A 17,982-nucleotide genomic window follows, 5' to 3' on the forward strand; every position below is an offset into this window, starting at 1 on the left:
GGAAGAGAGAGTTGGCCTCTAAACTCAAGATGAAGGACCCTAGACTCATGCAGTACTTTCTAGGCCTTGAGGTGTGGCAAATGCCTAGTGAGATTTTCCTTTCACAAGGAAAATATATCATGAAGTTGTTGGAAATATTTGGAATGAAAAAATGCAAGTCATTACCCACATGAATGGAAATGAACTTCAAGAAGTTATGTGGAGAATCTACAGGATCCAATTTGGAAAATCTATCTTAGTATAGACAGCTGATTGGGGGTTTGTGTTCCGAATGAACACACATCCGGACATACACTATGAAATGAATACATTGATTCAATTCATGATTGGGCCTCTCCATGCACACTGGATCACTTCCAAACACATTTTGAGATATTTGCATGGGACTATCACACTCAGTTTAATATATTCTACCAGAGATATTCAACTTCATGGACACACCAATGTTGATTGAGTAGGAAACATTTTCCACATGAAGAGTACGTTTGGATGTTGTTTCAGCCTTGGATATACCATGATATTGTGGATGAGCAAGGACAAAAGGTCTGTAGCATTGAGTACTACCGAGGCAGAGTATATTTCCGCTAGCATGACTAGTTGTGAAGTAGTTTGGCTGAGGAAGCTCTATGGAGAGCTAATTGAGAAGGTCCTAGATACTACAGTGATATATTGTGACAACAAGAGTGGGATCCATCTCGCAAAGAATCTTGTATTTCATGATAATTCCAAGCACATAGATAGTTTATATCACTTCATTCAAGACATGATGCAAAGAGGAGTTGTTCAACTTCGTCACATATTGATAGATGAGTAGATTATAGATATTCTCACCAAGTCTTTGCTGCAAGGTAAGTTCTTGGTATTCAAAAAGTAGCTTGGAATAATGGATGTGACACCTACAAACAAGGGGCATCACTGATCGAGAACAATGAGCCAACTCTTCCCTCTTGTCTGAGCTCCTAAGGTGAGGAATTGAGATAGAGGGCTCCTCAGGTTGAGGGATCTCTAGAAATAGGGTCATATATGTTTCTCCCATATATGTTACTGATAGGGTTGGATATTTTTCTCCATTATATTTATAGTCGCAGATTATACCCCATTTAGCATCATACCGACGATATCAGCTTATTAGGATTACCACTCCCTGTCTGGCCAGCAGGTCGAGAGTGTACTTGGGGTTGTACAACCCAAGATGATTATGATGCAGGTGTTCTACCACATGAACCTTAAGTGTCATCGTTGGGAATATCATTGATCAATAGGATGGGTTGAGATGTGCTCCCCTATATCACCTATTTCTCTATATGGGGTTGTAGATGTTTAGCTCCCCCATGAGATTTTAGGTTGAGATGTGCTCCACAATGTAGATTCAAGTTGAGATGTGGTCCCTGATATTTTTCTCAAATTGAGATGTGCTTTCCGATGTTATGGAGGTTGGAAGATAATGCTCGTTAATTCTTTTTCTTTATATTCAAGAATGTTTCAATAGATAGAGTTGAGTAGAGATGGGACATGATATGTTGATAGGATATACTTGAAAGTATGTTCGATGATCAAATATTGAAAGGTGGAATTGTCCCTAGTTGATAGGGGTGTTAAATTATGAAACTACGGTCAAATTACACTTTGCACACATAATTTTATGGATATTGTGATTGAATTTAATTCCTCTTTTCAAGAGGACCAAATTCAACCTAAACATCGCTCAAAATAGATAAGGGAATGTGTACTTATGAAAGAAAGCCCACATATGCACATTTGGACAAGGTCTACCCCAAAGAAAATTGGACACCCATGGAAGCTTATAAATACAAGTGACCTTAATCTGATTTGTACATGACCAATAATCTTCTTCTTCTCTTCCTCATTGATTGGTTCACACAGGTCTAAGATCAGGATGACAAAGGAAGTTCGTAAAGGTCCAAAATTACAGGTTCTGAGGCACACATCTGTTTTAGGGGTTTTGGGTTACAGTTGTTGGCTTTCCGTAGGGTAGATTCATCCATGGTGATAAGCTTCACAGGCTCAAGGGAGCGACTAGAAACATTTAGTCGCATGCACAACTCCTCATCCATGCAATCGGGAAGTTTGATTGAGTTTTGATCAATGACCGCAACTGACTGCAATTGGCCGCATATACAAAAAGTTATCCCTGATATATCTTGATGTTGGAATCATATATCTGAATGTGATTGGGTGATTGGATGACATTTTATTAAGCTCAGTGTACTCTCTGCTAAGCATTATATGCCAATCTAATAAAAAAATAATTTTCAAAGGGTTTTCCCCCTAGTGGGGTTTTCTCCCTAGTTGGGTTTTCCCATAGTCCTTGATCAAATATGATGTCTCTTGCTAATGTGTTGATTCTATCCTTTGTCATTGAATTTATTGTTCTATCTTCAATTACTATGGATGAATGGAAATACTAATTGTATTTAGAAAGATTTCTAATTGAAGTACTAAATTGGGCTAAAGTAATTGATATAATATAGAATAATATGAAAAATTAACATAAGTAGTCTTATAGAAATTGTTCAAATGTATTTCCTGAGTATTGACCCATATCCAACATATTATTTCTTCTAGATCTGTGTTCTTTATTAGTGAATCCATTATTCCTAGGCCACCATCTTGCCATGGTTGACATACTTTGTCCAATGCCATTAGAGCCCATTTTCATTGTATATTGCGAATATTCCATAGGAAATATCTTTGAATTGACTGATTATATTTGTATGAGGTGCTACAATGTAGAAAAGGTAAAGAGGCATAAAGTGAATGACATATTCAACCAATATTGATTTTGAAAAATAGGGTGAGAAAGACGAATGTTGAAATGGTCAATAGGGTTTCAAGCTTGAAGAGGAGATGCTCCTAATAAATGTTCTTTAAATAATTTTTTAATAGTAGTGCCACTAGGTATTTGGAGGGAATACACGTTTTTCAGACCCTACAATTCTATAAATATTTGTTTGGTGTTTTTTAGGAGGTTACCGAGGAAATAAAATCAATTTACTCTAATTGATTAAAGTAACAATATATTTCATAAATTTTTCTATATTTATTTGGTGGAATATGATTCCTTCACCAATGGGGCATCAATTAGCATGATTACATTAGTGAATTGGAGATGGGATAAGGGATTTGAATTGCGAAATGGATTTATTACTTTGATATTTCCAACTTCCAAGGTTAATTTTAGGCTTCTACCTAGTACTTATACTATAATAATCACAAATTATGGTAGAGGTCTCCTTTGACATACTCCCTTAGAAGGATTAAACATGCCTAAAGGAGATCCGTTTACTACAATGGAGAAAAAGGTTAAGGAAAATACATTTTTCACCAAAGGGAACCACTCTTTAAAGAAGTTGAAAGTAGGGTATTTTGTTTTGCAAAGCCAAGATAAGATGATCATAGCCTCTTAACATCAATAACTTTGATTAACATACCTAGGGATTTGTTAGATTTCATGTTAAAATTGGCTACTAGGGCCAAACTCCATGTGGGTCACATTATTTATGGAAGCTGATATTTTTCCTAGATTCCTCTTGTCGAGAGGTGTAGGATTTATCTAAAGATCATCTGATTCCGACAAGTATTTATGGAGATATGAATTTATTTGTATTTACTTGAAAATTATCAAAGTCGGCCAACGGCTAAATATGTGGCACACATTCCTAGCAAATCATATCAGTACAAGTAAGGTTGATTAATTATCAACTCATCTTCCCTCTCCTCATCTTATTGGGAAAGCAAAGGAGTAAATTCTCTCACACATGCAAGAAGAAGGACAAATTAGGGTAGCGTTGACATTTCTAGGGCTGCGTTGACCAAATGATGGGCTATTTTATGGAGCATTGACCAAGCGTTGACCAAGGAAAGACCTGCGCTAACCGTTTAGGGTTGCATTGACTAGTGTTGACCTGAAAGTTGACCATCGTTGACTGGTTAGGGTTGACCACAGATTGTTGAACTTTGATTTTTTTTTTGACTACATATTGTGGATTGTTTTGGGCTGCTAAAGATAGTTGTTGAAGACCGAGTTCTTCAAGTTGACTAGAAGTCAATCCGGGGCTATTTTGACCAAGTTTGACTTTTTTGATTTAGGGTTTTCTGTTGCCGTTATAAAATTACAGAATTTTGAATTGTAGTATTTCTCTCTGCTGAATTATTGAAGATTAAAGAAGAATCAATCAAAAGGTTTCCTTGCATTGGGGTTTGTCCCTAGCTAGCTACCACATCTTGTGTCTCTTGTCTTGTTTTTTTTCTGTTGATCATTTAATGTTTTATCTACACTTTACTTTATGTTTATGTGATTGATAAACAGTGGCTAATAAAAAGATCTAAAGTAAACTGCTCTAAGAATAGAACATACCATAATTTAATATTTCAACAATTGAATTATTTCATGTGCTACTATAATTCAATATACTTTGTCTCCACTCGTCATAACCATATTTCTTAGACAAAATGACTATTGTCATGATGGGTTTGAGGTTGTTTGAAATGATTTTGGAAATTTTCTTCTATATAAATATACGAAAAAAAACGAGTCTAAATTTTTCCATAGAAGTTTGGTTCACTAGGGGAACTTTGATGTTAAGCCCTATATAAGAAACATGTTAACCTAAAAACCACTTATTAACCCATAAATATTAAGTGATTATATTTATTTTGCTATATTTTTACGTAGGGCGGAGTCCTCATGGTCCCATTTTATTATAACTACACCCTTTGTCTCCTATATATATTCTAAGGAGATCTCATTGTAGGGTCATCAAATATTGTCTTATACATTGCATTCATTATAGAGGAGGTTTCCTCCTCGAAGAGGACTATAATTATTGTTTTCTTATCATTTCAAAAGGCACATGGATCATAATATTTGAGGTTAAAAATAGTCCTTAAAACAAAAATGTGTTGAAAAATCCACTTTGAAAGAACCAATAAGATTCAAGATGATGATTTTATCTTTAGGGGAAAATATTTCTAGAGGGAAAAGAAGAGAACTATTTCTTTTAATTGTATTGTTGGCTTATCTCTTTATAATTTTACCCAATTCCAAGTGTAGGTATCCATTGGATGTAGATTTAAATTTCACATCCAACATGTACCCACTATAGATATATTTTAGTAGACCCATACTGAAAAAAGAAAATATTTGTGAGAAAATGTATTTCTTTCAAGAAACATGCTCATTTCATGTTTTTTTTTAGTGTGGATTTATTAAAAATAATGCGAAGTGGGTACTCATTAGATGTATAATTTAAGTATGCATCCAACAAGTACCTACACTTGACATTTGGCTAAGCCTGTAATGAGATAATCCAAAAATACAATTTTAAAACAATTAGTTTTCTTTCCTTTCCTTTAAAATTTTGTATCTAATAATTGATTATTTCAACTATTATTTTATTATTTTATTTAGAGGCCCACTTTAGACCTCAAATTTCCCCAAATGATCACAATTATGAATCAAAGTGAGGGAGGCAGAGTTAAGAGCCAGGAGTACCATACGTAGAATTCGTGACTTGACCACCTAACACACTTCCTTACCTAAAATGGGACAATAGGCTTGGAATAAGCCCATGGTGAAGCTATCTATACTTGGTACTTTGAAGCCCATGGTGAGCCCATTTGGGCTTGGCTATTTGATAATGGTAATTTTTTGGACCATGCATGTGAATTCTTCATAAAAAATTGGTTGGAAAATAAGTATATTCTATTCATGGGATAAAATGTGAGAAATATCCCTTAAAAATATTTGCATAGTGTCTACCATATCTTTTATTAGTTTGATAAGGATGTGTTTCTAAAGTGTCCCCTACCATTAGTATACAAGCCTTGCAATGATTATTATGTATTATATTGATCAATGAACTATTATAGAACCTCATATCCTTATCACGCTCTTTGAGATAACAAATATGGAATTTTTTCCTCTAGAGACTCTCTTCTTGGTTTTCCCATAGTTATAATCCGTTTTGAAGACACAACTCTATGGAATTAAACTCTTGTAATCCTCGTTATTAAATGGCCCTTTAATGTGAGGATTGCATGTCCTTTTTTAAGCTATGGCAAGCCTAGAATATATTTCCAAAGACATATTTATTACATAACCTAATATTCCATTTGAACAAATTCAACTTTTGTTGGAATTGATACATTATGGATCCCTTGGTGTATTCATATATATCCCAATAGGCTTCCATTAAGGACTGAAGTCAGGGTGGACATGTAAGAACTTCTTAAACCTAAATGGCTTAGATCACAATGATGAGTCATTATCCCAAAATAAGCTAGTTAGCTAGTGGTCAAATCCTAGGAAGGGAAGGATTTTTGCAGATATGATTACCCCAATTCGGACTAAGAATTTAGAGATTAGGAGGAAATATAACCTAGACACAATTTGGATGGTTCAACCTCTCCTATTATTTGATTTTTTATGTCCATTAATATTTTAGATCTATACTGGGAGTAGGGTCTACATACTTCTTTGAATCTTAATTTTTCTACATCCATGCTCCTTTGGCCAGCTTTATTTTCCTATAAGGAAGGAATTGTGCTAAAATATCCTCCTAAAAACCAATGTTTCTCTTAATATATAACTCTTATGGTTTCTAGTCCTACAAGGAAGGATGCTTTGAGTAGAGGGTGTAGTGAGCCATAAGAGTTATTTCTGCATCACTATTCTTGGAATTGTAGAAATTTTAGTAGTTTGAGAAAAAATTATTAGCCTCCATTTTATCATCAAGGGAAACTAGAAGAGGATCCTAGGCTAAGTTAATACCTTCTATAAAATGATCATCCACTACCATAGTTCCACCAACATTTATTTTTTATAGACATCATGCCGTCCTTTTCACATTTTGTTTCTTAAATTAGTATCATTACTAGTTTAACACATGTAATGTGTTTCCACATCACATATTGAATGCTAGGAGTATAGGGATAAATTATATTGCATGAGAATATATTCATATTAATTATTGGGTTTCTAGAGAAATACTTCTATAAGAGTATTATGGCTCACTTTAATTTCACAAGCATAACTAATGCTTCCTCCGATCCTTGTTTTGGTGTTTTAAACCCTCTTCTTTCTCTTCTATAGTAATGTTCTTTTGATTATTTAGTGGATTGGGGAAAACACGCAATCTCCTTTTCAGGCTATGCCACTTTTCTAAATGATCATTTTCCCATAAACTTGTCATTGTCACTGAAGCTACAGCAGGTAGGGTGCTTGAAGGCCCTTGTGAAACTACTCTCTAAGCATAGTAGTGAGAGCTTGACTATATAGTTGTAGTTGTTTAGTGTCAATGCCCACTATTGTTCTTCTTTCTCACATTCTTATATATTTTCATTCTCTATCTCAATATTTTGACTTTCAATTTATTTTTCCCTTTTGTTTAGTCTAGGTGCTCATGTATATATTATATTGTTCTTTTTATCTTCCAATAATCCCTAACCCATGTTTTCATCTATGCTATTTTCATTTGAAGTTTTCCTTACTTGTTACCCATCATCCTCATTGACCTTCAAAGTTTGAATTTTTTTTTATTTTTTCTTCCTTATTAGTGTGAACTAAATTGGGATTATTTTAAACATATTGCCTCTTATCAAGCACCTTAGTGAATCCCTTTTGCTATGCACTTTATTTCCTTTTTTCACATATCTTATTAAAGTCAAATCTTAGTCTTGTAGTTGATGCCCATGTCAATGTCATGTGGTAGTAAAATGGGACGTGTTCATAATTTAGAGTGTAAATGCACTCCTATTCTTAGTTGCTTATGTTGAATGATCCTGGAAGGGAACCCAAGGCATATATGTACATGCATATCCTTACATTTGATTTATTATTTTTTTGATTTGGTGGCCTCCAAGCTTTTACTAATGGATCCCAATGTATTATAAATGCCTTTGAGGGTTTCCTTTCTTGAAAACTCTAGTATGAGAGAGTGCATCTATACCCAGATAGAAGCCTCTCTAAAATTTTCATTTTCTTGTGCAAACCACTCTATCCAACAACTTAGACACAACCTCATAAAGTTGAAGAAGTAGGGGCCCTCCTAAAACTTGCATTATTGATCTTCAACACATGTAAGGATTGTAGTGAAAATTCCCTTCCACTGTAGTTTAAAGTCCATTTGACCTTCACATCTCCGTCTATAGTGCACCTAACCCATGAGGATTTTCTCGAAGGCGTAGATGCCATGAATTTTCCAATGGTTGCATTATGTTTTGTGTATTGGATATAGTTTCTTATGTTTAGAAAAGTAAATTTAAACATTGGCTCATGTTCAAATTTTTCGAGGAATCCATTCTATAATTTATCATCCAACCTCTTATTAAGACATTTCAATTTGTCCTCCAACCTACCAATGAAATCTTTTTCTACCCCAACCATTTTTATAAAATCTCAATTTAGATTTTCCATGCACATGACAACATCATTGAAAGGGTGAGTATCAAGAACCCATTGACCTACCACTATCATAAAAACTTGATTAGGTCAAACAAACTCATAATGATGAAGTCTCTTTTAACCATTAAAACCATGAACTAAGATTCACAAATGCTCTAGCCCATGTTTAGAATCAAATAATCCATTTCAGCATTTTATATTTTTCTGTAATATAAAAAAGATTTTATATTTCTATTTATATGTCCATGTTTATTATTATTAGTCATTTTAATTATTAATTTATTGTCACATTAATTTAGGATAACATCATTGTTGATCACATTAAAACATTTCCCCTAGTGTCTTTAGACGTGACAACCATATAATAAAAATAATGATCATTGCGTAATAATAAGCTAATTGATTAATATTAATTAAAGATTTTTTCAATCAACAATCCATACATATATATAATTTAAAATAAATATGGTGTGGCTGGTTTGAAGTGGGTAGTTTCCCAAGTGCTACATAGAATCACTGCATAGTGCACACTAGGGAGCGCAAATCTTAATGCTAATAATATCATTTTATCCTATGAGAATCGTGACCTAGTGTTTTTACTTATCTTTTGCAGGAATGATTTCATAGTTTTTGAATGTATGTGGTTAAATAAGAGTACGCACCAATGCACCACCATATCGTTGGCGTTTGCACCAACGCAAATTAGCACATTGATCGTTTACCACGGCACCAATGTTAGAATGAGATAAATTAGTATATTTACTCCACGAATTACATGTAAAAAAAACCCACATATATAAGCGTCATCGTATATATAAAACACCATTGAATGCATCAAACATTAGAGTATCACTAGTGTTGCTTCTTTTATATATGGGTGTAAAAGTGCATTATGTACACTTTAAGCATTGTTAAGCATTGTTTCTTTGTTAAAGGATTCTCGAGCTCAAGTATTCACTAGCCCCATGGTGAAGCAAGAATTTCATTGCTCTGTTTTAAAATTCATCGGTATATGCAACAGTCCATCTCCATGTAGTTTGCTGGTTTTTCTCTCAGCATTGATAGAGGACCTTATTTCTACTCTTTTCTCAAGATGCTAAATTAAACTCTCGATATTATTATTTTTTGAATGTTTAAAAAAAACAAACCAAATTTTTATTTCATCTTTTACGGTTCATTTGGTCTTAAATTGAAATACGGATAGTATTATATTTTTTTAAGGAATATTAGAGAAATATATATTATATACTAATGTCATGTTTCTTATTTTGTATTATGAATTATTATTTTTGTGAAAATTAGAAATATATATTAAATTTTTTTTTATAAAGATGATGTCATGTACTCATATATTTCTTGTTATCTTACTTATTATTATTAGTATTAAAGTTTTCCATAGTCTAACGAGACTATTTTTTTCCTTGAAAGTTGTGGAAATTCCGACCATATTTTGAGAAAATCCAGGAGGGATTTTTGTAAATCCAAGTTACAGTGGTTAAACTTCAAAATTTTAGGTACTCTAGACATTTTTGATGGTGCTGAATTTATTTCCACCATAAAAAACATGATTCAAACACTGCCTCTACAACATTTTTTGAAACTTTTTTCTTGGATTTCGGCCACTTTTGACTTTCCGAGGAATTTCTCTGCCTCCGTAGACGACTCCTTAAAGTTTTATTAAGATGTTTATATTTAATTACTAAAAAAATTGTAATATTTTGTTTTTAATTATGATTGATGCTTTTCATGATTAGATGTCTTAATAAAGTAATATGTAACTTATGATTTTCTAATCTCAGTGTTTTTACTATTTTTTTCCTAGAACACATTTAGTTGTGGGAAGTGATTTTCGAAAGCGATGACAAGGGAAGGGAAAATACTTTCTTTGAAAAGTGTTGTTACCTCTTTAGGGGAACGAAAAAGAAAATGATTGTACTTAGAGAGGGAGATGACTACTTTCTCATTGTTTTAGTGGGAAATAGAACTAGTGAATAATTTGTGATCAGTGGGAGTGGTCTAAAAATTTGTCCAACAGTATCTAACTAGGAGGAAAAATCAATTCTTACCTATCCTTACGGACAATAAGGGCCAACAGTGAGCTTGACACTAACATCTAGATATATCTCCATTACAAAATCATTAGGGTTGATTTGATATTTGAAATTTTGTTGTTATTAGCTAGGAATAGTGAGTTGATTTGAGTAGGGAACATAGGAAGTGTTTCCCTATACTCTCATTGAGCTTAGTCATTGCTTGGGAGAATTCTACTGAATTATATTCTATTTAATATTTGAATTTATTGTAATGTATTGGAGGTAATTTTTATTAGTTATAAATAATCCCAATTGGTGTGTGTTGGGTTACTTTATTATAAAATGGTATCAAAGTAGAGAGGTGCTCATAAGTAGGTTCCTTTATGGAGTTGATTACTTTGGAATTTAGATGAAGTATGCACATTCTTAACATCAGTTATGAGCAAGAATCCAACAATATCAAGATCGTGTTACACTTAAAAGTGTGGTTTGTAGGGTTCCTTAATCCTTAAAATTGAAGCGAAAACTAGGTATAAAGATATTATAGATATAAAAAACTAGATAGAAGAGAAAAAAAATATAAGGTGGTTGAAAGATACTCATGCATAGATGATTTATCCAAAGAAGGAAAGCAAAGATCACTTTCTTATTTTGGAGAGTCGATGTCTCATTGAGAAAATCTTCAAATACAACTAGACTGCATAAAACATTAATTATTATCTTAAGTAATTTTTGTAATATAATTGATGTTTTCAAACCCAATCGTAATTGTAGTTCACATAATGAATGGTGGTGTAATGAAATTATTCTAGGTTCACATTTATACACCATATGCACATGAATAAAATTATGCATACTTTCAATTGATGAGTCATTTGTGCCAACAATATATGACTTATGTCAGAACCACAATGGCATAAGTAGGTTAACTACATTACCTATGTGATACTGACTAAGAATATTCCATGTAATAATATTTTTAAAATAAATATTTCCTTTTTTAAGAAGAGTCATAGTATCGAAATATGAAATGGTTTCACAAATAAATTATATATGGAGTGGTTTCTATGGTTTAAGATGGAAATTCCACATATTATTGGTAACATTATCACTAACTAAGAAATTATCCTCTAACTAAGAAACTATCCTTTCATAATGCAACATTAGATGGTCTTTGTGATTTTTCCCAACAATGAGCTTGTGAAACCCTATATTGGGTTTTCCTCAATCTCCATAATGAATATGTCAAAATGAATATGCTATTAACTAGTGGATCTTCTCATCCTAATAAGTTAGTGAGTTAGTTACATCCTCACAAATTCTCTCCTTCTTACTTTTCATCACCATTTTACTTCTTTCTTGAATGTACCTAGGAATAGATGGTAGATAAATGAGGCTTTAGTTAAACTCTTTGCTATTAAATATTCATTTTATGGTTTCATTTATTAGGTATTACTTCTTCATGTACTGTCTTCAGTGATCCATGTGAGAATGATGATATTGATGGGTAGTTAATAACTTACAAAATGTTTTTTAGGGGTGTGCTAGCAAGTAATTCACATAATACAATATAAACCACCTAAGTCTTTTAGGTGTGTGCTAGCAACAAATTGACATAATACAATATGAACCACCTATTTTTACCATGATGATCAAACTTTATTGAATGAGATTTCAATTAAACTTGAAAAGTGAAAACTACTTATTTCCACTAACTATGAGATAAAGGTGGAGAAGTGGAATATATAGCATATCACATGTGATGATTTCATATATGTCGGAGGTTACTTGTCTAAAGAAAAGGGGATGTGGGAAGACGAATTGTGTGGAATAAATGGATGTGCAGGGGGATAAGTTTTTAGAGGATTAGGTTATGTAGTTCTTCCACACACATTAAAATTATTGAGACTATGAGGGTGAGGGAAGGATTGTGCATATCTGCAGAGTGTGGAGAAATGAGATGTTTCTATGTATGATGTATGTACAAAAAAAGGTTGCGTATATGATTTTTGGGTATTGTATATACTACAAAGTGATGGCGGTGGGCCACAAAAATATCTCAACAATTTGTTACTCTTGAGATACATATTTTATTGTCATGAAAATTTACTCAAGCTTTAAGTATAATGTGAAATAACTCAATTATGTTGGTACATTATCCTAATGGTGAAATGATAAAAACATATACTTTTGTTGATTACTCCTAAGAATAGATTTATAAGATTTGATAGATATTTGAGAGTGATGGGAACAATATTTCATGCTAGGGAGGGAAGAGATGGATAAGATTCACCATAAAAATATGGAGGTATTTTATTTGGAAATTTTAAAGAAAAGGGTATTAAATGGTCAAGTAGGGTAACCATAGGGCATCCATAATTGTTCTTCTAAAATCATCAACACTCATAATAACAAAATATTTCAACACTCATGTATTATGCTTATTTTGAAGTATAAGGATGCTAGCTAAGGTGAGGTTGATGTGAATACCATAAAATATTTGTATAAGGATAGTGTATTCTATGTTTACTATTTGACTGGAAGTCTTTAATAGGGTGCCACATATGAGTCGATATATAAGTATGCACCAAAATTTCATACTGTAAGAGATCGAAGGCATGAGGTCGATGAACATTCTACGGAGCATAAAGGTGGAGAAACTCCTTAGATGAGGTCTATGGATATTCTAGGGATCATAAAGATAGAGAAACTTCACCATAAAAGTGATAGTAGAAGAAAATTTAAAGTTCATTTATTTAAACATTCATTTCAAATGGTCGCGGAGACGTTTTATTTGGAAATTTTAAAGAAATTTCCATAAAATGGTTAACTAGGGTACGAATAGTGTATATGTATTTGTTATTCTAAAATCAGTGACACTGATAATAGTCAACTATTTAAACACTCATGTATTATTCTTCTGAAAAAATTGAAGGATGCTAGCTAAGATGAGGTCGATGTGAACACCATAAAATATTTCTATAAGTCTATTGTATTCTATGTTTCTTATTTTACTTGAGGTCATTGATAGTGTGCCACATCATATGAGTTGATACTGAAGGATGCAATAAAATTTCATACTATAAAAAGTGGAAGGAAGGAGGTTTATGAAAATAATTGTGATAAATATTCCATTATTAAAGCACCAAAATGAACTTCCATTATTATGTCCAATATTAATCTCTGTCTTACAACCTTTACTACAATGAATGATAATCTTTGGATTATAGGTTTTTGATTTACAGGTTACAATGTTTATTTTATATGATTCATAGATATTGAATTTATATTCAAATTCCATATTGCAACTAAATTTTATCCTCGAAAACATGAAAAATATTATGAACAAATGACAAGCTCAGTAGTTTATAGGTATTTCCAATGAAGTGATTGTCTTAGATCTTAAACACTCAACCACCTTATCTAGAATTTATCAGTAACCATTCATATATATGGAAGGAATATGTTAAATAAATATTGTAACCAATGTTGTGCCCCACATTTATTCAAAAATTAAAATAATGATTCAACACTCATGAAGAAGGAATATGAATGGATTATTTTATGTTTTAAAACCTTTGCTTCCATAAACCCTTGTTTTCCCTACTCATAAGATACTAGGTATAGAATGTTTATCTTAAATCCATATCTTAACCAAAATTGTATCTCCAGAAAATTAATATAGTGTTAACAGAACTCACAAGGATAATAACATACAAAATTTTCAATAAATAGTTTCTTCTAGATTTTGAAGATCCTTGGTCACCTCGCACATAGGCTATTAGAAACCATCATTTCTTACTATATAGCACACCTTTTACACTCCATAGTAGCTTCTCTCTCTTTGATTACACAAACTATGAGCCACATTCCCTACTCATTTCATATTTATTACGATGACCAGTTTTGCTAAATGTCACGCAAGGTTTTCTAACAAAATATTCCTATAAGAAAAATCAATAGGGAGAACCATGTTTCCCTTCTCTTTCCTCTAGGAAAAATCAAAAGGAAAAACTGAGTTATGTCATTCTAATAAAATCTATATAGTTGTATTACTAGTTTTAATTATAGTTAGCTTGTTTGAGTTAAATGTAGTGGGATTATTTTTGAACATTGAGTTTGTGCGAAAAATTTAATTGGAATTTTTACACTCAAACATAAAAATATAAATAAATAAAGGTTAAAAAGGTTCTACCATGAGTCAACTAGAATGTTAGATTTAACATAGAGGATATAGTGTTATGATATCATATGAGAAATCAATCCAAAATAGACCTTGCCCAAAAATTTGTGCCAGCCTGCAAACAAGAGAAAACAAATGGCCATAGTAAATCGAAAGAACACTATCAAGTCATTATAACTCCCATCACAAACCATTAGTCCCTTGAAAATAAAACACCATTGAAAAATCCTTCCTAATTAAATAAGAACAATAACATCTAAAAATAATGAAAATATAATGGCAACAATAGACACACAACATAGAGAAGAACATTATACTAGTAATGAAATGGTACTGATGCAAACATAATTGAAAGGAGAACATATGGGATTCACCTTGTTGAGCATATATTACCTTGTTGATTCATAAGATAGGTTTTTAAATTATAAAAATAAAATAAAATATATTGAAGGTTCTATATTTTATTTATTTATTTATTTTTCGTAAGTCGGATAAGCAGGCTTATGTCAGTGATGGAAGAATTATCTATATGTAAGAGTATAGACAAAATATTAAATAAAAATAAAAGACATTTATTCAAAGTAATTATTTTTATTAGAAAAATAGATTAAAAAAAATTGAAAAAAATAAAATTATAATTTTTTTTATCATAAAATCAAAGATATTCTTAAACATCCAATTAATATAAACGATATTATTAAATAAATAAATAAAACCTAAAATGAAAAAACTTACCCAACGACGTAGAAATTAGAATCCTTCATTAATATAAATTGAAGGAACTCAATAAGCAACACTCTTCTTCCTCACTACCTTACATACTCATCACCAGGTGTTTGTAACTAATATCTAGATAAGTTTTCCAACCCAATGACCATCATAAGGACGAGACATCCATATTTAAATCGACCACGAAAATAACAATAAAAATAACGAATGAACGAGTGAGGTAATCCCATGAAGACGTGGCATGAACATTGAAAGGATGTATTAGAGACTTGATAAGATCAGAGTCTTTGCTAAGAGATTATACAATTTCTTAATGGGGAGATAACGTCAACAACTTTTAGTAAAAGCAATATCCTAATCTTGTTAAGAGATTATACAATTTCTTAACGGGGAGTTGTGGTGAATAACTTTTAATCACAAATTTCAGTTTTAAAATATTTATTTTGAGAATGGAAAACACACTAACTCTAGGCAAAGAGTGCTAGTTCGATGTATAATGCATCATTTTCTTCATTTTTATTTCAATTTAACACTCCGAGAAGAAATATAGACACCTCTAGATTCATTGAAATCTATAATTATTGAGCAATGACACTGTGTGAATCTCTCTTTCGTTCCACGTATAAATATCTATATTCTTTTGTATATATATATATATATATATATATATATATATATATTTTGTATTTAAAAATTTTAAAAAGAGAAAGTGTTTATATATATATATATTATTTAAAAATTTTAAAAAGAGAAAGTGAAATATGGAGAAACATCCTTTTTTACCCATTTAAAAAGAGGAAATAAAAAAATTGTTTAGTTTAACAATGTCTGCTTTCCCCAAAAAAATTTAATTTTTTTAAGAAGTTTTGATGTAAAAATTATATATAAATATTATTTATAAAAAATTATTAAAAAATATATTAGAATAGAATATAATTTTGATTATATATATTTATATTATATATATTTTTATAAATTTTTAATTAAAAAATATGGTTAATTTTTTTAAATAAATATAAATTTTATGACAATTAATAAAAAAATTAGAAGAGATAACACATAATCATGAATAAATAACACATAATAAATTATAAATGCAAAACAAACAAGAAATAGACACAATGGAAACATATGACCATCCAATTACTAGATATGGTGTTAGAAATTAGGAAAGGTTGGGGAGGGTTGACATCATCCCACCAAGCCACATGGCCAGATGATGTCGCAACATGCCTCATAATAGCTTTGTATATGACATCTCCAAATTGCAAGAGGGAAGTCCCCACTACACCATCCGACTCTTAGTACATATTTCAATTCACCGTTGATTGAAAATTCTCATTTGTATCCAATGCATGTTAATGGATCCTCACACCATTTCTATAGACCTACCCACGTTTCAAGACTGGTCCATTGATGAACCTTATTATGAATCCTTTAGTTAATGGTATATTGGAGGTCACTGAAATTAAATTGTATTTCAATCCTTTTGAAGATTATCTCTAGTTTGATTATTTTTAGTCCATGACTATTTTTCATACTCTAGAAATGGGGCAACATTTATGGTTGTCTATTTAGGGCAAAGGATTTATATTTATCCCTTCCTACAATGAGCAATTATTTCAGAAGGCGTAAGTGGAAGACTTATTGTTTTAGGTCTCCATCTATTTAGGCCTAAGTCTTAAGGTCTTAAGTTGGAAAATCAAACAAGATTTGGTGTTTTCCTCTACCAGACCTGCCTCCTCCATCTCTAGTTATTATTGTGGGTTAATTCTTATTTATGGGGGGAGCCTTAGGGAAGGGCTTCCAAGTGGGTAATTTAACCAATTGCCTCTCTTTATTAGAGGTGGATCTACTCCTATACTTTTCTTTAGTTCATATCTATTTAGGTTCAACCTCATTTTCTCTTATATTGGCCTTAAAGTTCTTATTAAGTATTATCTTTTGTCTATTGGCTTATTAGGTGCTGATCTTGTTGGAAACTAGATCACTACTGAGAGGGGAGGGGAGGGTGAAACAATAGTGTGAGCACTTATAAAATTTTTCTCCAATTATTTAATATTAAACATGCATAAAATGAAACACATAATTAGAGATTAGTGCATCACAAATAAACATGAAACCATAAAATAAATCAACACATAAACACAAGTGTTTCAGGTGGAAAACCCATCCTACGAAAAAATCCATAATAAGTCTTCATTTTTTTCAACAATCTCTCACACTGTCATACATGAAACTTTTTCTCTCTTGTATCTACAGGCTAACATCCGCTGAAAGCCACCATGATCAATGATCCTCGCCCAGTTACTCCTGAACTCACTATCGAATCTACATACTTTGATCTACTGGTATTATCATGCCCAATGAGCCTCGCTCAGTTTTTACTGAACTATCTAGCCACGATTGATTGGAGAAAACTCTTCCATCTACTAAATCTGCCAATCACTATATACTCAAAGCCTCCATGTATTCACTACCTCCATGCAAGCCTCGCTTCATATATTTTTAGACTGGACTCTGAAAACTTGCTGAACATGAGCACTTCAACAACATATCATCAAAGCTCAATAAATATTTGCAGCAACAGTTGCCATCAAAACCTCCATATG

Source organism: Pinus tabuliformis, chromosome 3_2 (genome assembly GCF_031772625.1).
Source record: "Pinus tabuliformis cultivar Carrire ecotype Pingquan chromosome 3_2, CPIR1, whole genome shotgun sequence".
NCBI lineage: Eukaryota > Viridiplantae > Streptophyta > Pinopsida > Pinales > Pinaceae > Pinus > Pinus tabuliformis.